Source organism: Mauremys reevesii, linkage group 1 (genome assembly GCF_016161935.1).
Source record: "Mauremys reevesii isolate NIE-2019 linkage group 1, ASM1616193v1, whole genome shotgun sequence".
Lineage (NCBI taxonomy): Eukaryota > Metazoa > Chordata > Testudines > Geoemydidae > Mauremys > Mauremys reevesii.
In genome coordinates, this window is record NC_052623.1 from 100781261 (window position 1) to 100806766 (window position 25506).

The 25506-nt window shown below is 41.0% G+C and overlaps 1 protein-coding gene across 2 annotated transcripts in view; it reads left to right on the plus strand.

The window, feature by feature from the left end:
* The window catches only part of HS6ST3 (heparan sulfate 6-O-sulfotransferase 3), a 517000-nt gene that overhangs the window by 259643 nt on the left and 231851 nt on the right, over nucleotides 1–25506 (plus strand). The window contains exon 5 of one of the 2 annotated variants that reach the window (XR_005588097.1): nucleotides 16668–16883. The exons of the other annotated variant lie outside the window; for it this stretch is intronic. The gene's annotated coding sequence lies outside the window, so the exon portion shown is untranslated. Of the gene's footprint in view, nucleotides 1–16667; nucleotides 16884–25506 lie in introns of those variants that run through there. 2 annotated transcript variants of the gene reach the window in all.

Sequence of the window (25506 nt, forward strand, 5' to 3'; positions counted from 1 at the left end):
TTGTAGCCAGGCATGGAGATTTCATAAGACCTCTCAACATTCTTCCCTCATATCCTAGTTTAAAGCCCTTATCATTTGTGCGAGCCTGGATGCCAAAAGGTGAATACCCCAGGTACTCGAAGGGAGTCCATCGGTCAAGAAGAGTCTTCTTTCTGTGAATACTTCCCAGTGGTTGATCATCCCAAAAAACTTTCCTCATAGCACCAATCCTTGAGCCATCTCCTGATCTTCATTATCTTGTCACACCTTCTCCCACCTTTTCTAGGGATTAGAAGTATTCCACTGAAAATCTTCACTTCTTTAAGTATCTTATCCAGCCTAGCAAAGTCATGCTTGATCCATGCCAGTGGGAATCTAGCAATGTCATTCATCCCAACATGCAGCACAATCAATGGATTTTTCCCACTCCCATCAGGATCCATTTCAGCCTCCATGTGCACATCTCAGATCCTTGCTCTTGACAGACTGCATACTCTTCTGTTCTCTGGATCTGATCTGACAGGTTTCTCGATTCTTATGAATATGTACTCCTCTGTCACATAGACCTGTTTCTTCTTTCTGTTGGTATGAATACATCCTCCTTGTTTTTCTTTAGGCTCTGGTAGCTTTCTGTTTCCATGATCTCTTCCTCTCTTCTGTAGAAACTGGCTTCCCTTCTTTTCTTCCTCTCCCCTCCCTCACCTGCCTGTTTCTTCTCATCTCTGTTTCTTGGACTAGATGATCTCTTGAGGTCTCTTCCAACCCTAATCTTCTATGATCATTCCCCAATGCAGAAAACCTGTTGTTCCACTTGGTTTAATCACCACTAGGTGGTCTCTGACCCTGCCTTGTCCTAGTGGTCACATTCTTCCATACATCACCCTTCTCTTCTGGCAGTCTGCCAGAAAGTCCAGGTCCTTTCATTCAATGGGCATCTGCTCATGTTGAGTTCTTCTCTTTCCTTGTCTGCATTATACCTTCAAATCCCCATCTGAATTTCAACATTATCTGCAGCTACATCTCTAATCCTAATATCTTCTCTGTCATTAGCTCTATTAGGTGACATTTCATGCATAAGTAGCTTCCATCAGATACCCAGTCAAGGATGCTGTACATCCTGCAGTTTCTGCATCCAATTATCTTTTTCATCTCCTTTCCTCCCCGGGTCACTTCTAGTGCTGCCTCAGTAATCATCCTCTCTTCCTAAACCTTATTCCCAGAAAAAAAGAAAGGGGGTGGGGGTGTCATTGGGTGCTGCCACTGCACCCTGGCTCCAAGCATTTGCTGCCTCATCCTGTCCCAATTAAGGAGGTTTATTTTAAAGAGAAAGATAATGGAGATATACCTATCTCCTAGAACTGGAAGGGACCCTGAAGGTTCATCGAGTCCAACCCCCTGCCTTCACTAGAAGGACCAAGTACTGATTTTGCCCCAGATCCCTAAGTGGCCCCCTCAAGGATTGAACTCACAATCCTGGGTTTAGCAGGCCCATGCTCAAATTACTGAGCTATCCCTCCCCCTTATAGCAAAGGTTATAACAACAACCTTATAAGGTTTAACGTTATAACAAAGGTTAAAAACAAACAGAAGGCAATCTTAAATCAGTACCTGGATCCCAGGCTTCAGGGACACCCCTCTCAGGGGTCTCTGGCTCTCCAGATCCTGGCAGCATCCTTGCCTCCTCCAGCTCTCTTCCCTCTTGGAGCCATAGTGCAGAGTCACTTCCTTGAGCCCCTGGCTCCAGGGACTCACCATAGGAGTTAGTTCCACTCCATTGTAGCCTTTGTGGCCCAGAGCTCAGCCTGTCTCAGTACTTCCCTCCAGGGATCAGCCTGTCTCAGACCTTCCTTCCCCAGAGCTGCCTCCTAGCAGCCCTTTATAGGCCCAGGTGTAGCCCAGCCCTCTATTTACCTGGATTAGGCTCACCTGCACCAGTCCAGGGGAGCTGGGCTCAGTCTATCCACAAAGACCACCTACCCTGTGACGGGGGCGGAAAACCTCTCCCTAAACTCCTACCTATTGACCCCCACAATAGTTAGTTACTAGCTGTTTACTAATACCAATGTTTGCTAGTGACTGGCTTTCAAACCTAGCCAAACTAAGTCAGCACCGGGGCAGCTCTAGACACCAGCGCGCCAAGCAGGCGCTTGGGGCGGCCGTTTCCCGGGGGGGCGGCATTTGGCTCCGGTGGAGCTCCCGCCGGCATGCCTGCGGCTGGTCCACGGGAGCCCGGGCCGCGCGGACCTGCCGCTGGCATGACTGCGGCGGGTCCCGTCTTCCCGCGGCTCCGGTTGAGCTCCCGCAGGCATGACTGCGGCAGGTCCGCTTGTCCCGGGCTCCGGTGGACCTGCCGCAGGCATGCCGGCAGGAGCTCAACCGGAGCCGCGGGAAGAGGGGACCCGCCGCGGGACCGGGGAAGGGCGGCGCAGCGCTCCGCGCTGCTTGGGGCAGCCCGATTTCTAGAGCCGCCCCTGGTCAGCACCACACCATTATTAAGGGATATAAGGAAGCACCAAATCAAGCCACACACCTGGAACAAATTACTAAAAAAAAAAAAGAAAAACCTACCTCCAGAACAGAACACAAAATCATCACTCTCCTCTCAGACTAATTTCCCGTAGAAACTCTGCTGTTAGCTGCTAGTTCTATACTATTAGTTACAGAAGAGGCACAAAGATACTGCTTCATCTATTGTTGAAATTAATTGTCCTCCATGGGTCATTTTTGTAACCTTTCTGCCAGGTGGTTAACAGAAGCAAAAAGCATGGGTTCAATATATCTAGGTCCCTCTTGACAAATAACTGAACCAGCTTGAGTCCCCACTCAGCAAACTAGGAAAACTAAGCACACCCTCCATGGGTGTCCTTAATGGGCCGAACTTCCCCATTTGCAAGCACCCTGAGACAGTGTAAACACAAGGAAATCTTTATTTGGGGAAAGGGAATACAGTCATAAACTTGGAAAAACACAGGAACAGAATGTATCCCCCCCCTAAAGTAAAACATCCCTGCCTTCCAGTTGCATTGGCACTAATCAATTGAACTCCTTCCTATCCACCAGTGAGAATGTCCCTTAACCACACAACCTAACCCATCCACTCAGTTAGGCACATAGGTTGGATCAGGGAATAGCAAAAGTTCAAGTTTCTCTCGCCTGACACCCCCCACCCCAAACACACACACTTTAACCTATGTTAGTGATTCAGTTTTATTAAGGTGCTAAGTAACCATGGGCTTACCTGAGTCTACTCAGCTGTTGCTGTCTCCCTTCTGTGTCATCTGTTGCAGAAACTGTGATTTCTGAGAAGCCAAGAGCTCCAAGGACCTTTGATCATAGTCCTGGGTGCTTGGAAATGAGCTCTTGGCCAAAAGTTAAGAACTCTGGTCTCCCGGGGAGCCTGCTACCCATCAAAGTCCAAGTCACATGTAGTTATGATGCCTTCCCAAATGTCAGTAGAGGAATTGTGGGTAGGTAGCCTATGCAAATGAAGGTCTCTATGGCAGCACTTTTCCCTTTTCATCAATATAGTGGGTAGAGAGCTGTTTCCTCTCCGGAGCTTATGGCCACAGGGCTTATACTGTGCTGGTGTGGATGTTGGGATGATTTATTTCTCATATACATGTGAAAATTTATTAATAGAGGAGTATGTGTTTGTTTAATTGTGACACCATTTTAATCTCTCAATTGTTTGACCATTTGATTTACACGCTGAAATAAACATACCTTTCAGTTTGTGAACGCTCACTGTCATTTATTTGTTTTTTATATTTAGGAAATTAATTGCAAACCTTCCTCATCCCCAAATGGTTAATTGAATGTTAAATCTGAGATATGGTTCCTAAATGAATTAACTCAGACACATTGTATGAAATATAACCAAAGTGGTAAAGATATGAAAAAATAATAATTGAAATAGGCCATATTTAAGTTGTCCCCAACTGTCCAAAGGTTGGGCTTAATGACCTTACTACTCGAACAGTAGTGAAACTATGAGGGATGAAAATGAAAAAAAGTGTCTAGTCTTTAAAAAAAAACAAACACCTTTAAATATCAGGTTAGTGCAATCTGGGACTACAAACACTTATGGATGAATCATAACAGTATGGTTATTGCATGGCATCACTACAGCGGGAGTTGTTTGGGTGCCTTAACTGTGCCTTTCCATACTTTAACATGTTTAGATTTCTTTCCATTTAAACTTAACTTTGAATTTCCTGAGTTTCTAATGCTTTCTTTTGTGATAATTACTATATCCTTCTAATGTTTTTACTCTTATTACTAATATGTACATAACCTTACTTCCAGTTTGATATTGTTTTATCTGGGAATATAGTAATAGTCTATACATTATGGGTAATATTTTCAAGCGCTCAGTTCCCATTTAAGCAACAGGTAGTCAGATTTTCAAAAGTCCTAAGCTCCCATTTAGTTACCTGGACAAAGTGGTCACGTTGCTGCAGTGTTGGAGCAATTTTGAAGACCTGGCCACTTCATTTAGGTGCTTTAGTGGGAGCTGAAATTTTGTCCCCAGTTTTGGTGCTGCTGGTCCTGAAAGTGCAAGAAAGAGGAGGTACAATTGCTTTGGCAGCCTTCTCTTTCATGTTCCTAGCTTTTGTATATATAAAATCTTAATCATAATGATACTTTTAATCTAAATAACAACTTCTCTTCTGGTGATATGTTCTGATGCACATATTAAAAATCCTTTTTAGTTCAAGAAAAGCCATTAAATAATTTCAATTACTTCCCTTTTCATCTTATTTATCTATGTCCTAGAAGAGGAAAAAAAATACTGGCTTATAAAAGCAATACATTTTTCCAATATGTCTTTTCTAACAAGTACCATAAAATAGGAGAGGAAAAGTTTATTTTTTCAGGAAATTGTTTACATAAAATAGTAAGAAAGTGATAAAGAATAACAGTTTCTTTAGCAGCTGGAGAACAGAGTATATTCTTCAATTCCCTTATATGTTTTGTAATGCAGATTCATTCTAAAGGACGTCTCTTGCTAGTGCACCTTAAATATATTTTAGAATTATTTTACCATGAAATTAGTTTTCTCCCTCATTGGCTTAGGTGAATCCTTCTTTTTGATCTATGCTGGGACATTAAAAGTGAAGCCATGAGTGCACATACCGTTTTTGTAGGTTTCTATCAAAATACATTCTGCAGCAGACGACACCCATTGAGATTGGAAGTTATTAGTGTAGCATGGCTACTGTGTAGCATGCTTCTCCACCTCTCTCCAAGGGTCTTAATTCCCCACTATATACTTTTGCCACCAAAACATATTTACATATTTATTAACCAGAGGAAGTGCAGAGGGAGGAATTTCAGTCTCGAAGTGCAAAGCAACACAGGGCTCTTCAGGAAAGAACTTAAATTTAAACTCTAGCCTCCTGAGTTTCTTGCTCTACTAAATAACTCCTTACAAAATATTTCCTTTCTTTTGTCTTATAAATTAGAAATTGGGAGACAGGCTTTTTATGTGAAAGTTAAATGAGGCACTTTAAGAAATAAATTGTCCTGGATAGAGAATTTGGCCTGTTAGTACTTCAGTGTCCCTGGCCCATTAATGGTTCTTTCCATCTTATCTGCAGGTAGCTCATTTTTCTTATTTTATTTTGCTTGTAAAAAGTAATCTAATAATAGTAGTGGAGAAAATTGTCTAGTGCTTTTGATTTACACTGCTAGTACAAGAACTTTCACAGTACAATCAAAGGGCACTTTACTACTTTTATTAGGAAGTTAAGGTTGCATTGGAGGAGCTGAACTTTATTTTAGGGTCATGATTTTTTTTTTAGGAGAAATTATTGTTCCTGAATCTCTGTGGCTTTTCCTTGTTGCTTTCCATCAGGTTTTTCTATATTGTTTTTAGCTGGTATTTTTTTAACTTCCATCTGCCTTAGATAAAAAATCTAGTTTCTCTCTGTAACAATTTTTTGCAAATCATAAGTAAGTAAAATTATGTAAATCTGCAGAGATACAGTAATTAGATTTTGGGCATTTGAGCATTCCAAATGATCTCCATAATTTGTTTTTCCTAAAATAAAATGTTATTTAAAATGTATTACAATTAAAATAACTTTGTTTTTACTAAAAATAAGTTTATTATAATAAGCAGAACATTTCAATACATGAGCAAAATGCTACCCATAACTAGGTTTAGTGGAAGTCAGGAGATTATGGGTCAAATTTTCATTGTAGTCACAAGCAGAATCTGGTCCATATCACTGTATTCGTCAAACCTTTCTGTATGTGCTTAATGTTACTCATGTGAGTAGTCCAGCTGAGTTCCTGTGCAGAATTTTTTGCAAGTTTGTGGCCTGAATGTGTCACTTTTTGTTGTAGGCTTCACTTTTCTGGAGAATTTAAAAAAAAATGAAAAAAAGAAATCTCAGCTCCCACCAAGTAACCCCCTAAATAAATAAAAAGCAACAGTATTTTAAACATCTGTAATTTTTTTAAAAACATCTTTTAGTGCCTTGCACTAAGGAGCATGGAACACCGTTACTTCTAGAGCTTGTTAAAAATGTGTTATATTACTCAGCAGGAGGAGAAGAGAAGCCTCAAGAGAGAGGCACAACCAGCATCCCAAGGCTGAGCTACTGTTTCCATATTGCATTGCAGTACAACTGGTCTATGCTTTCTTAAGGAATGAGCAATTCAGCTCATTCACAGACAGGGCCCAGCTTTTTAGTTGCACATAGACAGACTTCTGCACCTGTGTGGAGCACATTGAAATCAGTGAGACTCCACAAAAGCAAAGTGTCGTTCTTGCGCACTGTGCAATGCAGGATTGAGGCCTAGGAATCTCCTTATGATTCAGTTCTCGGAGGCTTACTCAACACTTCTAAATTTTCAAAGCTGAAGCTGCCCCTACCCTCCAAAAATCAGCACAAACTTGATTCTTCCTCATTTCAGAGGAGTCTGTAGAGAAGGTGCTGGTGTCTGCAGATGTTTCATTTGAATTATTTAAATACACAGTAATATGTAACCTTGACTGAACTCCCATAATAAAATGGTGAGTTGTTACAAATCTCGTATGGAGGAATATAAGCAGCTATTAAAGGGACATGCTTAGTCCATCCCTGCCCCCACATTTACATTTTAGAAAAAAAAATAAAACCAAACTCAACAGTTTTTACCATTTTAAAAAAATGAATCAGAATCTTTCTGTGAATTTAAAACACAATTCCTGATTTAAAAAAAATCTTTTAAAAACCAATAAACATTGCCTGTAGGATTTCCATCTAAATATCACAGCATTGGGCCACTGCCTGAAAACCTGAAAGGGAAAGCCAACTAGAAGCTGATATTGACTAGTCTGTTTTCATTATCCAGTCTTGGACAATTAAAAATATAAAAATACAGCATAAATAGTGAGGAGTAAATTAGATTTTTAAAATTCTTTCAGGTGTTTACAATTTAAAAAAAATCATTAGTAACATGTGTAAGGAAAAATATTTTTTAAAATATGATTTATAACCTGTCAGTATCTCTTTAGCACTGTAGGCAGTGAATGATTTGATAGTTTAATATGCTGTAAAATAGACTACCATTATAATGGAGGCCACCATCAGCATTGTAGTTCAGCATCTAGCATAGTGCCCGGATATGTAATGCAATTAAAAGAATGTTCATTGATATTTTTAGAATGTGTGCCCTTAAAAACTAGTGGGAAGTACACCTGCTGGGTGCCAGCCAGTTGCTGTTTCTGTCTGGAACCAATGTTTCCTGTTCTCTTTCCTCTTTAGAAGTAGCTTCATGCTGCAGCATCAGCTAATGATGTGCAGGTGTATAATATGGAAAGAAGATGGATATCTTCAGTCTTTGCATCTACTGCCTGGGCAAACTTGGGCCACAATCCTGTATGTTGATCTGTTCAGGTGGACCTTTGACTTCATTGCGGGGTCTTTTAGCAGGCACAAGGCATCTGCACATACGAATCAGTGTGCAGGATTGGAGCCTTACGTTTTGTAGGCTTTGTTTGTATGCACCTTGCTACTATTACTGTTTCCCTGCTCTTCCCATCTAGGAACAAAGATACAGGCCACACTCATAGAATGGGGATTCTATCCTGGAAACAGTGACCTTGAAAAAGTTTTGGGGGTTGTGGTGGATAATCAATTGAATGTGAGCTCCCAGTGTGACTCTGTGGCTCAAAGAGCTAATGCTATCCTGGGATGCATAAATGGGGGAATCTTGAGTAAAGAGGTTGGTTTTCCTCCTGTATTTGGAACTGGTGTGAACACTGCTAGAATACTGTGTCCAGTTCCAGTGTCCACAATTCAAGAAGAATGTTGACACATTGGATATATGTCTGAGAAGAGCCACAAGAATGATGAAAGGATTGGAAAACATGTCTTATAATGTTAGACCCAAAGAGCTCAATGAAGAGGACAGGTCTTAAGATTAACTTTCTCTTTGTTAAACTAATAGATTTGACTTGTTACAGCCTATAAACATCTACATGCAGAACAAATATCAAAAAGGGTCTCTGCAGTCTAGCAGATAAAGTATAATATGATCCAATGGCTAGAAGTTGAAGCTAGAAAAATTCAGACTACTAATAAGGTGTAAATTTTTAATGGAGCGAATAATTAATCATTGCAACAATTTATCAAGGGTTGTGGTGGATTCTTCATCATTGACAATTTTAAAATCAAGATTGGAAGTTTTTCAAAAAGATATGCTCTCAGAATTATTTGGGGGAAAGTTCTATGGCCCGTGTTTATATATGAAGTCAGACAAGATGATCACAATCGTCCTTTCTGGCTTTGGTATCTGAGTGAAATTGCATGGGACTCAATTTATGAATCTTGGAATAATGCAACTATGAATCAATTTTGCTAGGATTTGAACCTACTGTTTAGACCATTAACCCAGTTAAATCAATTCTGCACCTAAATAATTTCTGTTGTCCAAATCAATCGATTCTTCGCACAATCCAAATAAATCAATTCTTCTGCCTACAAACCCCATAATTTTCCCTCCTATATTTGGCAGTATTGCTCTGCATTCATTGCCCTCACTGCACCTTAAAAGAACCTCGGCCTCCAAGCTCCTTATCCTGCAGCTGGGCCCTCTGCTTCTCACTCCTGTTTATCTCACCTGTCCTGTGAAAAATGTTACAGCACAAGCTGCTCTGCTCCTTCCTGAAAAACTAATGTGGCAGCTCGAACATCTCCAGTTAAAGGAGCTTTGGTGTTGGATGAGGGTAAAGGACAGATCCTGATGTGAAGGTCCCCTGCAGCCCCAGGTTATGAATGAGGAGCACCTCTGGAAACCAGGAGTAGAGATTGTGGAACCTATCAGATGCCATCATCCCAGGATATTTGCTAAGGCCACCTCCAGTTCTTCAAGGCAGTTGTTAAAAATTCACAGTTGAGCCTATCAAGGTGAGACCATTGGTAGCTATGTGGCTTCACCTGCCTATCTGGCAGTTGAGAAGCAGGTCAGCTGGGGGAGTGAGGGACATTGTGTATGTTGCTGAGAGGAAGTCAGTGAGCGAACCTGCAGGAAGCTGGAGGGGCTGACATCAGTAAAAAGGGGTGGGCAAAATAACAGAGTGCTGAGAGCATCTAAAACAAAGACAGATAAAATCAAATTCCCCATATCATGAAGAGATGGCCATAACTCCTCATGATTACTTTCAAACCCATAGTATCTCAGAAAGTCTACCCAAACTGATAGATGACAAAAGTAGCAATAGCAACAACAAAACTAACTAACTAATTAAAAGCTGCTATCTCCACATTGGGTGAGACAGAACAAAAAATAGACACTGTTGAGGTACAGATTTAAAAATTTTATTAAAGCTAATGTTAAAATATGTAGTACATAGTTTAAGAAGAGAGTGTCTGTACACCTGAGTATAGTTCTTAGATTATCCACAATTACAAACTTTGTTTTTAAAGTCATAAGTTACATGTAGTACATAATCAGCAATAACCCAAATTTAGATGAATGAATTTAAAAACACAGTTTAGATATTAGCATCAAAGTATTTGGGTACATCACTCATGAAAGAGTGAAGATTTTACCTCAGTAATTGAGAATTTAGGATAGGTTGTCCATTTAGAAAATACAATTCATGAGGAAACTATTTCAGATACTTTCCCAGCTGTGCTTCTCACTGGCACCCCAGCTCATCCCTCCTGGTATTGCCAATGTCAATGATGTGTTCTATGTAGATGTCCTTCAACCACCTGATGACGTCCAACACCATGAGTTGCTGCATCAGCCGAGTGTAGCACTGACTGATTCCATATTCTCTCAACACTCGCTCATTACTGGGCTCCCATGCACCCAGGACTCCGACAATCAGTGCATGTACGTATCAAACTCGGCCAAAAACTTCAACCATCTGCAGATTTTAGGTAACTTTTCACAGGCAACAAAAACCAAAACCAAACTACTACTTGTTAGAGAAGATATAATAGAAATGAAATGGAAAAGATCTATTAGGTCATCTAGTCCATCTTCCTACTCGTGCAGGTAGTTCCCTGTTGTACATTTACTAGTTCATTCTTGCCTGTATCTGTCTCTTACTACTGATGTATGCCTCAAACAGGAAGCAAGTTTGACCTGGAAACAAGAAAAAAAAAAACCAACAATCTTTACTTCCCTGTGAGGTTCACAACTCACAAAAAGTGTGAATTGCCAAAATAATTTCCCTGAATAGTTACTGTCAGCCCCAGTAGCCATTAAATGGATGTGCTGAAGAGGAGAACAAAGTGTTTGATTTAGGCACTCAGGTTCAAAAGCATACTGTCTGCACAATAATAGGTACCCAATGAATAGTGTGGAGCAGCACTAATTTGGATGTGGGATTTTAATAGCTTGGCATACATATTATAATTGTACACTGAAACCTGTCTATGGTATTAATGGAAAATAAATCACTGTTCAAAATCAAATAATGTCAGGTGAATTGGAGTAGTGCATGCTGAAGTGAGTAGTTTTATAACAGAAAACCTATATGCGATCTTGCATATTTGTAATATAACACAGCAATATATCACAGCTTTATATGAGTCATTTAAAAAAGTCTAGTCCTTAGCTAATGAATTTTTAGTTGGAAAAGTAACTAGTTCTTAGGTTTTAACTTTTAATCACTTTAAAAGGCTTATTTTCCTCTTGATTTTTGCATTGTATTCCCATTGAAAATATGCAAGCTCACAAATAAAAAACATACAAAGATAATATTCCAAGCTTTTTATAAAACTGAAATATTGTTAGATAGGGTGGTAAGATTATTTTATTTACATTGATATGGTGTATTAAGTGCCAGCAGTGTGCTTGGCCCAGTACAAGACACCCATCAACTAAGGGCAGACCCTGCTCTGAAGAGCTTAAAGCATAGAAAGAACTTAAGCATGTGCTTCAGAATCATTAACTTCAGATCCGAGTGGCCTAAAACATATACAGAGAAGACAAAACCCAGTGGAACCTTCCAGAGAAGGAAGTTAATTTAGATTTCTCGTTTACTCTTGAGCAGTTCCTGAATTTCAGAGTTCCATTTGCATGGGGTAAGGGAGATGGCTCTTCCTTGGTTTGTGTACAAAGTTGAAGATCTGTGCACCAAAGGGACTTGGGGTTTGATCCAGCTCTGTGGTAGGACTGAATAGACATTTGTAATCCACTAGGGCTTTCAGGTTTTCTTGATCTGGACATTTTCCTCTGCTGTCTGTTTTGGCCATTGGTTGAAACAAGTCTAACCTTTGCACGTTCTTTGTTCTTAAATCAATAATATAGTATAATCCAGTTATTATTACTGCTTACATGAACATTGGGTACCCAAAACCCTCTACAGATTTAAATAAATAACACGAATATAGAGTTAAATAATAGCAGAAGAGTGAAAAATTAAGAACCATAGAGGCAAGCGAGCTTACCCTGAACAAGCAGCGAACCAAGTTTGGGAACCCCGGCATAGGGAAAGGTAAGTGGGGATAGTCACAGATGGAGGATTTCAGCAGAGGTGAAGCTGAGGCACAAATAGTATTGCAGAGGTGGTGATAGCATGGTCGAAACAATGGATTATAAAGGAAATGTCTGTGCCTTTACATTACAAATTATATAATGATTATGTGTATGCATATATATACATATGGTACATTGCCAAAGAACCACAGTGATATATAATCATTACATATCACTGTGGTTCTTTGGCAATGTACCAGGTTAGCCACCCCTGCTTTAGTCTGTTGGAGCCTTAGTCAAGGAGGGAGATAGAGGAGTTGTATTTGACTCCCAGTTGGTACATTACATTTAATATTAACCAGTGCAGTTGAACAAAATGCCACCCCTCACCCCTACAGTCTCACAGATGGGGGGAAGTCTTTGTGTGAGCCAGCGAAACCTTGGTGTCTTTAAGGACTGTGTCCCCCTCTTTTCCTTATGGGCTTAAGGAGGAGGTGGCTCTGTGGCTGATTGGTTGGACAGAAGAGTACAGCATAAGCCTGTTGGCACCTGCCTCCCAAGGTGAGGGCTTATAAATACTTCTCTCACTGAGGGCACTGTTCTGCTCTGGGAAGAAAAGCTGCTGCAAGGAGGCAGGCAGCAGAGGAGATTGCTGCGTTGACATGAGGCTGTGCCCTCCCCCATTCCCTGCAGGGTTGGGTGTCCTTAGGGTGACCAGTGTGGTCTCAGTCAGGACAGGCTAGTGTAGACTAGACACTAATGTTTTCAATCTCTTCTCTTTATTAGAAAGTCTTACAAGCCTAGGGTTGCTGCAGAAGCGGCCAGGGAAGTAGTGGAGAGCACACACAGCTGGCAGGCAGCCCAGGGGCTGAGTCCAGAGCTTTTCCCTTGCAAAGGAGACATGTACCCAACTGGCCCAAGGCAGAAGTGGAGGAGGATGGAAGTGAATGTGAGTGTTTTTACCCCCAGCAGAGATTTTCTTTAGCTGGGAGTGGCTGAATGGATCCTGTGTAGGGACAGAGTAGTTGAAACCCCCACTTCTACCCCAGAGCTCTGAGGAGCATGACAGAGAACTTGGGGAGAGACAGAGACTTTCCCAGGTGCTGGAATCATTGAGATGTTGGCGGCCATATGGTATATGCACAGTAACCTTATAGGGTTGCCAGGCATCCAGTTTTCGACCAGAATGCCTTGTTGAAAAGGGACCCTGGCGGCTCCAGTCTGCACTGCCAACCAGGCCGTTAAAAGTCCAGTCAGGCACCCAGAAGCAGCCGCCAGGTCCCTGCAGCCCCTGGACACATGGGCGGCCAGGGAGGCTCCATGTTCTGCCCGCACCCCGAGTGCAAGCGAAACAGATCCCATTGGCCAGGAACCACAACTAATGGGAACTGCGGGGGTGGTGCCTGTGGGGGCAGTGCCTGTTCGGTTTTGTGCAATTAGAAAGTTGGCGACTCTATGACCTTATGGGGGGGATTTCTTTGGGCAGGGAGTGTAGGCGTGTGCTCTGGAGAGGGAGGATGGTTGAATACCCTGACCATGCTGCCCTCTAGCTCCCTCTCTCCTCCCCGCTCCTAAGCTGGGATCAGGTTAGGAAGGAGAAGTGAGGGAGAGTTGGGGACTTTCCCAGAGGCTGAAACCACTGACTGTGGTAAAAGCAGAAAGTTCCTTTCCAGGGACTTCAAGGATGGTCTTTAAGGTTTCCCTTGGACAGGAGGTTAGGACCTCCTCTGTATAAGAATTGGGTGTTGGAGAGATTCTTTTTTCTGGATCCCTCAAAAGCAAGCAGTGGCCTGGTGTGCAAGGCTCCATGTGCAGTCAGTAGCTGGCTGCCAGACTAGCATTGCATTGTGGATATCCTAGTACCCAGACATTAGGGTGTAGGCAGAATAACCCCTGAGTAGAGAAATTCAGGAGTTGTTCCCCTGCAGGCCATGCATGGATGCATGAGTGGGGAGGTGGCAGCAGCCAACAGAGGGTTACTCAGAGAGGGAATATAGGGACAGGGGCCAAGGCCATTGTGGCTGCTTCCCCTGCACGTGGGTGAGATGCATATGGTGGGGTGAGTGCCCCAGCAAGTAACCTTCCCAGTCTTTCAGTAAGGCAGGTTTAAACAGTAATAGCTGCGCCAATCTTAGTGCACCTTCTCAAAAACAACAGAGATAATATCTAAAGGGCAATATATAAATTTATTTTCCTATTCAGGGCAGACATTGATTATGGCTCTTGTGATACATGAATGATCCATGTGAACGTGGAGCTGGCTTTCTGGAATTAGAACATTTTGTAAAAGTAGGTGTATACAATCTGGTAGAAAGGTTTAATTTTGGTACAAAGGTCTAATTGGGTAATGATATTCTGCCTACCCGAAATGTTTTACTATAGTTAGAAATGGCATTATACAAATAAGGCATTTGATTCATTTAGCGTATTTTTATTTTATTGTCAACATGCTAAATGTAGTTTTATTTGTATTTAATAATTATGTCTATGTCTGTCTATCTATATAGAATAGTCTACTAAATTGATTATAGTTGCTTTGTTTAGATGAATTCTAGCAAACAAGATAGCTTAAATATACTTTGATGAATAATACATCTGGGAACATTGCCCTCTGTTATGCAGTGTAAACCCAGGGTGGGTTGAGAACAGGAAATCTTTGTAGTTGGAATGTGTTATAGTAAATCAGGGGCTTCTCTGTTGCCTGATTAGTCACAGATCTCTTTAAAGATGAATGACTCAAGGGCATTTCTCCTACGGTGTAAAGACCGTTTGTTATCCCTCCCCAGTCAGTCATAGCACTTTTGTGAGCATTGCCTCCCTGTGTCACATTTCGAGGTTGGTTATTGTAATACTGTGAAGTTACCCAGGATACAATTTGGACTGATGAACAGCTGTGTCCCCTCAATTCTCCAACCTGGGGTGCCTTTTACACTGCTTTGCTGTGAGAGCAACCGCTCCTGATCTGCTCATACACAGCCTCCATCATGTAAATCACCTCCAACTATACTGTATGAGTGCTCTAGGCAGGTTGGATCTAAGTTTTAAGTGTAGACTAGACACTAATGTTTTCAATCTCTTCTCTTTATTAGAAAGTCTTACAAGCCTTTATTTATTTTCATTGCCAGTCTTTGGAGTTTGCATCCCATTTTTGAGAGGTGACCAGAACTGCTTACTGTTTCCTCCTCCAATACGTTCCTTGAGCATAGTGCAGAAAGATAACATTGCAAAAAAAATGTTTAAAAATACTGCTCTCTTCCCAAAATGTTGAACCATATTATAGAATTCACCATAGGTATACCTTATTCTAGTGAGCAACAAACTAACATGGCCTTATGAAGCAGAACTCCAGAATGCATTAGAAATATGTTTGAAAGGAGTGTCAACTAAAGGAACAATTCTGAAGTTGGGGATTTTGTATATCATGAGAAAGAAATACCTATTATTTCTTTGGAAAGCTGTAAATTTTAAGGATGAGCTGGAAACACCAACTTCATTGTTCAGTTAGTCTGTGTCAGGATGCTACACAAACTTTCATCTGTTTCAAAAAGAAAATTAACATTGTAATATGCACCTGAGACTCCCCATCTGTAGGAGAAGTATCAAACTATGGTGGGATTTGTTTCCCTGTCAGATCAGGTTCCCTTGTGGAGGTGAAGCAAAGTATCACCAGGTTAGCTATGGGCTTAATATAGGACTTGCTTGGTGAAATTCTGTGATTTGTGTTTGTCTGAGATAAGGCAGGATGGTCAGAATAATCTCTTCTGACCTTTAAAATCTATGAGGAGAATAGAGACCAGTGGGCTGCATGCAGATATATTGCTGTGCAAGAGGAGCAGGAAAGAATTCATAGACTTCATAGAATTCATTCTTTCTGGCTGACCTTGACTTCCCTCTGTCTTTCTCCAAGAAATACTCTCTTTGCCTCCAGGATGACTGACTCTGCCCCTTTCCACTGTTAACATGCACTGCCCATCTCCCTCAACAATCATTGTTCTGGGGTTTTGGATTGTTGCAGACCCATATCCAAACAGTATTAATCTTACCTCCTAAACGTTTGCCACTGCTTTGCCAGCTTTCTCTCTGTTCTTCGGGATAGACGTGCTCCTCCCCCACTTATTGGATACCCCTTTCTGGCAACGAGATATAGGGGTGTGCCCCTCCTCCAGATACTTGTAAGTCTACCGCTGATTTTAGAAGCAGCAATACCTAGAGCTTTTTCGGGAAATAGCTTCTGCTATCCTGCTGCTGGTCATGACCTTTACTGATTACATGAAATAGCCCGCAGCAGAAAGTGGAGCTTCTCCTTAAGAAGTGGGGAGGGGCAACTGGGAGCCTGAAGAAAACGCAAACCATAAATTACAATTTAAATTAATAAAAGAAAACCCATACCAACATTACCTCTTCTATACCCTGTGCCTCACTTTTCTGAAAAGTGATAGTAAAATTCCAGATCTGCTTTAACAGGTCACCCCTAAAAATCAACACTTCCCTTGAATATAGAAAATAGTGCAAATGCCATGGTAAATTATATAGTGTGAGAGGGTAGTTTACTTTATGAATTGGGACCAAGTGCTTTGAAATCTACTTAATGAACAGTAGTGTATGAGAGCTAGTTTATTTATTTATTATGTTCACAACTGATTTTATTTCTTTTTCTTCTGTTTCCTTTTTGATCTATTTCCTCTGATCTGCTAATCCATCATCTTATGTGTGAATGCTGGGAACGTGGGCTCTCTCTTGGGATTTATTCAAACTGACAGGTAAGATGTTTATTTAAAATATTTGCCGAACATAACTTTCACTTTTGTTCTACTTGTAGTAGTCCCAGGTATTTTTATGTTACACTACAGGAAACACTTTTCATTATATAATATGTATATGCTATGAATCATTCACTGTCCTTGAATGTAAGAATTGATGGCTATCATTATGGTACTCTAATGCAGTCTGAAAAATGCTGATGAACTAAATTGCTGTTTGGATGTACTTATCAACTTTGTTCATATATCTGTTTCAGTGATTAAAAAAAAATCCATCTTGAATACTGATCACATTATTGTTTTCTATATCTACCATATATGTGTATGTGTTTATGCAAAGTCAAGTTCCTCCTGTAAGGAAAGATACATATTTGATCCAGGGAAGGCATGGTTAGTACCTGACACATGGGATGATGAGTTTGTGACATATTAAGTGATCATAAGCTAAAGTTTGGCGTTCTTCTGATCAATGATAATAGAAACTGATTCCATTCTAAGAATGTTGCCCAGATGTTTTTCTTAACAGGTTCCCTCAATCTCCCAACTTGAATACAGTGTGTTTAGAAATATACCTTGGCCACTTTGAAAGTGATTGATGTAATGCAAGACCATTGGGTGAACGTGATGTGATGTTAGCTTCTTAACTGTAACTTCGCAGTGAAGAAAAAAATCAATTCATATGTATTTTGTTCTTCAAGTGGCACTTCAAGCTGATATCTTTCAAGTTCACCTTTGCTTTCTGGAAAAAGAGAAGCATAAAATGTGAAATTTTTTTCTAGATTACAGTTGGCCCTACATGCAGAGTGATCTGAATTTTGAATCGCCACAATGTTTTGAGGAGTATTTATATATGTTTTGGTTTGCAGCCATCTTTTAAATCTAAATTAATCCTAGGAAAGTCAATAGGTCTACGAATATAAACTTAAGAAATAATCATGTGATCTACTTCACTAAAACAATATTGACTTCTTTATGAAAAATGTACTTTAATCAAATAATGAAATCAAAATCAATGTGATCAAAATATTTGGAGAAATGAAAATGATTGAAACTAAGTCAGTATAGGAATTTGAAAGAGTTATGAAGTATATATTTGGTATGGACTGTCCATACAGAGATGAATGCACTTAAAATACGAATGCATCATGCTATTGATAATGATTACTAATATCAAGCATACTGTGTGTATTTATTTTACAGACGTGGCCCCTACCTAGTAGTTACAAAAATAGCTGTGTTTTATAGCTGTGATGTCATTACAGAGCTATATTTCACTAGAGCTCAAATACACCATTCTTTTGGTATTAGAACTATGAAGTATAGTTGATTTCAAGTGTAACATAAAGAAAAGAGGGGAAGGTAGGCTTGTGAGGGATGTCTGTATTGCATTGTTTAAGGTTACCATATTAAAAAGAAAAAAAACCCAACAACCTACCAGCAGGACTGTGATGGGGTGTACAAACCCAGATTGGGTAACAAGGGGTTAAGCATTTATTTTTGGCTCAGCCGGCCCAACCCCGCAACACCCAAAGCAAATGCTCCATTTGCTGGAGGAATTAAAAGGCAGGGAATTAGCTCATTTGGGTGGCAGAGCTGGAGGTGCCCACCTGCTGCCAACTGCTTCAGCAGAACAGAGGGAAGCCCATGACTCTGACACAGCTGCGAGGGAAGGGAGGACCCTCCCCTGAGACAACCTGAGAGGGAAGTATCCTGTGGAACTTGGATATTTGTAACCCCCTTTATTTATTGTGGTTTGGGTTTCCACACTGGGGAAAGCCTTGGACTAAGCTGACCCTGGGAGTGGGAGGGGAGGTAGATGAGAGGAAGAGTCCCAGGGAGGACAGTCTTAAGCAGCCTTGGTTACTGGTAGCCCAAAGGGCCACGGATTGGAGCCCGGTGGAGTGGGAGAGCCCGGGCTCGCCTCCCCACAATCCCCTTGGCAGGGGATGACCAGTGGGCCATGCTCCCCAAGAGAGGACCGTTACAAGGACAAATGAGCATTAGAGAGAGGACTGTTGGATGGTCACCAAGTTACTCCTGGGTAGTACAGCAAGTAAGTGATAGTTGGATATTGAGGACGAGACATAAGTCCATGTCTCCTCCGACATGCCAGACTCCACCCATTTTTCTTTCACACACTTGAGTCCTAGGGAGTGGTTGTGCAAGAGGCTTGAGACGTATTCCTTCTTAGTGTAGAGAACAAAACATAGTGCTTATACTTACTTATGGCTAAATATAGCCTATGTCCACATTTTTGCTGGAGAACAACAACCTTGCACTCCCTTCTGTGCACTGACTTATAAGATCAAAGTTTCAGATTGCTTTTGTCCCAGTAAATATCTGGTAGTCTCTCAGCTTGAATTACAAAACTATAGATAGCAATTTTTTATAGTCCTAAGATGCTGGATGTACTGAATTCATGACTGTTTTGGGAGCAACAAAAGCTTTCTTCTCACAAGAAAATATTAATTTTCATATAAATAACCAGCAGCTCCAGATAATTTGCATCCAAGAGTTTTAAAAGAGCTGGCTAAGGAGCTCATTGGACTGTTGAGGCTGATTTTCAATGAGTCTTGGAACACTGGGGAAGTTCCAAAAGACTGGAAGGAAGCTAATGTTGTGCCAATATCTAAAAAGGGTAAATGGAATGATTCAGGTAATTATAGGTAATAGTATCATAGAAGTGTAGGTCAGGTGTTTGTCTAACCTGTTTTTAAAATCCTCCAGTAATAGAGATTCCACAGCTTCCCAGGCAATTTGTTCTGTGCTTAACTACCCCGATAGTTCCTAATGCCCAACCTAACCTTCCCTTGCTGCAATTTAAGCCCATTGCTTCTTGTCCTATCCTCATTGGTTAAGGAGAACAATTTTTTAGCCTCCTCCTTGTAACAACATTTTACATACTTAAAAACTGTTATCATTTCAGCCCTCAGTGTTCTACTCTCCAGAATAAACAAACACAAGTTTTTCAATCTTTCTTCATAAGTGATGTTTTCTAGACCTTTAATCATTTTTGTTGCTCTCCTCTGGACTTTCTCCAATTTGTCCATATTCTTGATCTGTCAGTCTCTCATCAATCCTGGGAAAGGTAATGGATCGGCCAATACCAGTCTCAGTTGATAAAGAATTAAATGAGAGTAAAATGCTAGTCAACATGGATTTATGGAAAATAGATCCTGTCAGGCTAGCCTGATTTTTTTATGGGATTACAAGTTTGGTAGATAAAGACAGTAATAGTGTTGATGTAAAATACTTCTGTAAGGTGTCCGATGTGGTGCCATGTGACATTTTGATTAAAAAACTAGAACTGAAGAACAGTGACTCTGAAAAAGATTTGTTGGTCATGGTGCATAATCAGCTGAACGTGACCTCCCAGTGCAATGCTGTGGCTAAAATGACTAATGCAATCCTGGCATGTATAAACAGAGGAATCTTTAGGAGGCATAGGGAGGTTATTTTACTATTGCATTTGGCGCTTGTGCAACCAGTGCTGGAATACTCTGTCCAGTTCTCGTGCCCACAATTCAAGAAGGATGTTGTTAAATTGGAGAGGGTGAACATGAAGGTAATGCCAACATTTCTTGTAGTGATAGACTCAAGGAGCTCAATCTATTTGTCTTAACAAAGAGAACATTAAGGAGTGAATTAATTATAGTCTGTAAGCACCTATGTGGGGAATAAATATTTAAATATGGACTCTTCAATCTAGCAGAGAAAGTTATAACGATCCAATGGGTGGAAGTTGAAGCTAGACAAATTCAGACTGGAAATAATGGTGAGGGTAATTAACCATTGGAATATTGTACCAATGGTTAATTACTTAGTGGATTCTCCATCACAGGGAATTTTTAAATCTAGTTTTTCTAAAAGATATGCTCTAGGACAGGGGTAGGCAACCTATGGCACGTGTGCCAAAGGCGGCACGCAAGCTGATTTTCAGCGGCATTCACGCTAACCAGGTCGTGGCCACCGGTCCAGGTGGCTCTGCATTTTAATTTAATTTTAAATGAAGCTTCTTAAACATTTTAAAAACCTTATTTAATTTACATACAACAATAGTTTAGTTATATATTATAGACTTATAGAAAGATACCTTCTAAAAATGTTAAATGTATTACTGGCACCTGAAACCTTAAATTAGAGTGAATAAATGAAGACTCGGTACACCACTTCTGAAAGGTTGCTGACCCCTGCTCTAGGAATTATTTTGGGGCAATCCCATGGCCTGTTTATACTGGAGCTCAGACTAGATGATCACAGTGGTCCGTTCTGGCCTGGAATCTGTGACACCCTCTGCCAGGCCTGAAACTGTTGGGTATTGACCGTGTCCAATTGGAGTCAAAGGCAGTAGTGTGCAAACTTCAGTCACATGCTGGCCCTGTAAGAGGCACGAAGATGCTAGGAGATCCATTTTCCTATCTCCATAGCTTGAGCTGCACTCCCAACCTTCTTTTCTCTGCTTTTCTCCTTCTTTGACAGCCTGTTCAATAATAGCACTTTATCCTGAATCTTTTCAGGCCTCTTGGTGTAGGCCTGCTGACTGATGTCCTGCTTTAGCACCAAACCCTACATATTTCAGCTGCACCAGGGCTCCTCCCAACTGTTGCCTCCAATGATCTGGCAATTTTTGCTTTCTCTCAGCACGTATGGCCTGGCCTGAGCTTCTGTATAGACACACACAAAGCACTTTTGCGGCTATGTAGCCTGTCAGCCTGCCCTGAGCCAAATCTCCAGTAAAAAGATCATCCATCTAGAGTGTGATATGCTACACACAAAGCTGTTTGTGCTGATCTCTTCCACAGAGGGCAGATGCAATACCAGTATATTGCATTTCTATTGTGTGATGTTCTTAATGATTTACTAGTAGCTTTTTACTCTCATATTTTTAATTTGGTATGTGCTTGATCAAGTCTTTCCAGTCACTCCTTTGATAGGTCTAAGCTGCAAGCTACGATTCTTTCTAGGGTGACGTCCATTGTTCAGAGTGCCTTAGAAAATAGCTTTTCTGTGGTAAAGGACGTAAGCCCTGCATAGGTGTTTAGTCAAAGACTGGTTCCTGAGCTAGAGGATCTTATCTGTCCTATACTGATTGTGTGATTAAATATTTAGATAAGAACTGTAGGACTGCACTGAAACTTTGCTTGGGAGCTGCCTACAGAAGTTGCACAACCTCTGTGAGTTAATATTTCCCACACAAGCGGATACAATTTGCAGGTATAATGTATCTTGTCATTGAGAGTTGAGTTCCATTTAGTTGATGGCAATTGTCACCAAAGTACAAAATGAAATCATTCCAGGACAGTGAATATGAGAGGTCTATGGGAAGTTCCTGTTCCTGTGCAAGATTACTTGATTAAATTGCTGCTTCCTGGGCTATCTATAGATTGTTTCAGCTTGTATGATTTTCAGATAAATTCCACATGTAGGACTGTGTAACAAAAGAATAACAGTCTTGTGTCAATCCACTCCAGTGACACCTTCAGCTGAATTAGGAGACCGAGTAATGAAAACAGTAAGATACAACTTCCCTCAGTGTGCAGTGAGAGATTAATGCATATGAATTTTCCATTTTGTTTGATTGTTAAGCCTTAATAAGATTTCTGGGAATTAGTATGGGAGAATCTACTACCCATGGATTTGTTTATATCTGTATTAGATGTATTGTGCATAAAGATATGTGTGAGTTTGCTTGTCTTGGACAATAGAAGAATTTATTGCAGCTGCCAATAAGTGAAAATGTACATTCATAATTAATATAATGGATTGTAAACTCTGTGTGTGTGTGTGTGTGTGTGTGTGTGTGTGTGTGTGTGTGTGTGTGTGTGTGTGTGTGTGTGTGTGTGGCACTTTCTTGTGGGGTTGTCAGATTTTCCGTAACAAAAAATAACCACTGATACTAGCAATTATCAGGATGTAGCTTGTATCTGTGTATGTTGTGTGAATCAATGTGATTCATAAACTCTGTGGAATATATTCTTTAACTTTCTTAAACTTTTAATCTACAAGATACTATAATGATGTGTGTCATGAGCAGATTATGCCGTGGTTGGCAACAATATATATGTGACAAGTTTCCCATTCAATGTGTGTTGCAGCTCAGGCTCTTCGATAATGGCTAGGAACAAAGTATGACCTTGATAAGGACTTGCCTTGCAGAGTTGTTTAGATGCTTAGTTATGGTCAATTTGGAGAGAACAGTCATCTAACATAGGTTGTAAACTGGGGTATTAGTCAGACTAACGTATCTTCCAGTTGCTTCCTAATTTATACAGAAAAAGTCAATGGCATTCTGCTTATTCATCACTGATAAACTGTTATACACAGCTGTTTTATATTCAGTCTCCCACTGCTGTAGTCTTTTGATAACAATATGATTTATATTTACACACACGTTTTTCTTGACAGTAGTTGTATAATAACAAAAGCCATGTTGCTTTTGGGTAGTGGTTTTAAAATCTCAAGTTACTGCGATTTATTCATCAGTGTCACATATCAAAAAGTTAGAGTGTGGGTTAAAGCAAAAATTGGTATAGAACTTATTTTATCTTATAGAATGACGTAAAAAATGTGTGCTAGGTTTCCTTATCTCTAGTAATGTACTTCTGTGGGTTATTTCTTATTTATAGTCTGCTGTTAACCTGTGCATTATTTTATTATTTATTTTAAAAAGAGCATATAGCCTAAAACCAATTTAATACTTGGTAAATGAGCAAACTTCTGTATTTTACTGGATTAAAGTATTCCTGTTTTCCTAAATGTTTGGATTTGTTTGGTTAGGAAACTACTTTCTGAATTGATAATCATTTTCTGAGCCAAAAGTTGGAGAGTATTATTTTAACTTTTATTTATTATAATGACAACAGCAATCGAAAGTTACGCATGAATTGTGTCTTACAAAGCCAATAACACCGCTAATTGCATATAACCTTCCCAGCTGAGCACTTGTGCCAAAGTAGAATAGGAAAGTAAAATAACCTCCCTACCCCTGCTAAAGATTCCTCTGTTTATGCATCCCAGGTCGCATCATCCCTTTTCGCCACAGTGTCACACTGGGGGTCATATTCAGCTGATTATCCACCATGACCCCCAAATCTTTTTCAGAGTCATTGCTTTCCAGGATAGACTCTTCCATCCTGTAAATATGGCCTACATTCTTTGTTCTTAGATATATACAGTTACATGTTAAAACAGATATTGTTTGCTTGTGCCCGGCTTTCCCAACAATTCAGATTGCGCTACCTCTCCTCCCATTCGTTGTGTGAGCGCTGGTACAGAGAGAGGGTCTCCCTCCACTGGCTCTGCTGGTCCGCCTCGGCTCGAGAGTACCCCATAACTTCAGCGATCATCTCGTCCCGTGTCTTTTTCTTTCACCACCTAATCTTTGCCAGCCTCTGTGAGGGGGATGCTGTGGCAGGTCTGGAGACAGTCGAAGCTGTGTGATGGGAGAAAGGGAGTGAATTCCTTGCAAAGATACATTTTTGCGAACAATGAACACTGTCTAGTCTGTGTCTGTGAACAACACCATGCACAGCACCTATCTCGTCCGCACTCCTGCAGCAGGCAATCCGGAAAGCATAAACTCTGCCCCTGTTCTACCCCATCGCAGTGTCCCCCGACCCTTGCACTTCTGGGTTGAGATCCCAGTGCCTGATGGTGCAAATTTCATTGTCGCGGGTGGTTCTGGGTAAATGTAGTCAGTCATTCCTTCCTCCGGGAAAGCAACGCCAGACAATCATTTTGAGCCCGTTTTCCCTGGATTGCCCTGGCATACGCCATAGCGTGGCAACCATGGAGCCTGTTTTTCCTTTTGTCACTGTCACCGTATGTGTACTAGATGCCGCGGACAGAGGCGATTCAGCAGCGCTACACAGCAGCATTCATTTGCTTTTGCATGACAGCAGAGATGGTTATCAGCCATACTGTACCATCTACCATGCCATTGTAAATTGGCAAGGTGATGATGGTTACCAGTCGTATTGCATTATACCTTCTGCTGCTGTCATAGGTGCCCCTGGCCGAGATCAGCCGGGGGCGCAAAAGACAAAACTGGGAATGACTCCCCGAGTCAATCCCTCCTTTATGGTATCTAAAAATAGAATAATTCCTGCATAGAATATGGGGCTAGTGTAGTAGAGATCCAGTGTTTCAGAGAACCAGAGAGCACAGCCGCTCTGTGTCAGATTATTCAGGAATGATGAGCTGCATGGCATTCACAGGGGGTGCACCTGCAACAACCCCACCTGTTGCTTCCCTCCTCCCCCAGCCTTCCCGGGCTACCATTGCAGTGTCCCCTGATTTGTGTGCTGAAGTAATACAGAATGCAGGAATAAGAAACAGTGACTTGTTACTGAAATGAAATAAGGGGAAGGCAGCCTCCAGCTGCTATGATTGTCCAGACAGGACATTAAGCAGTGTGTGGGAGAGGAAAACAGCATCCTGCTGCTATGACAGTCCAGGCAGTACAGAATCTTTTCTTTACACATGAAGGGCGGGGGCTGATGGAGCTCAGCCCCCTGTTGCTATGATGAAGACGGTTAGCAGGCCGTCTACTTATGGGCTGATGACGAGGACGGGTACCAATCGTATTGCACTATACCATCTACAGCAAGGCTGATGATGATGACGACGGATATCAGTCATATTGCACTGTCAGCCGCCCATGGTGGGGGGGGAGGATGCTACAGTACAGTGCTGCAGCATCGCGTCTACCAGCAGCATTCAGTACACATAGGGTGACATTTAAAAGAGTCAAGAAATGATTTTTTTTCCTTTTCCTTCTGGGGGTGGGGGGTGGTTGTACATTGACGAGCTATACCCTGAACCGCCGCGGACAATGTGT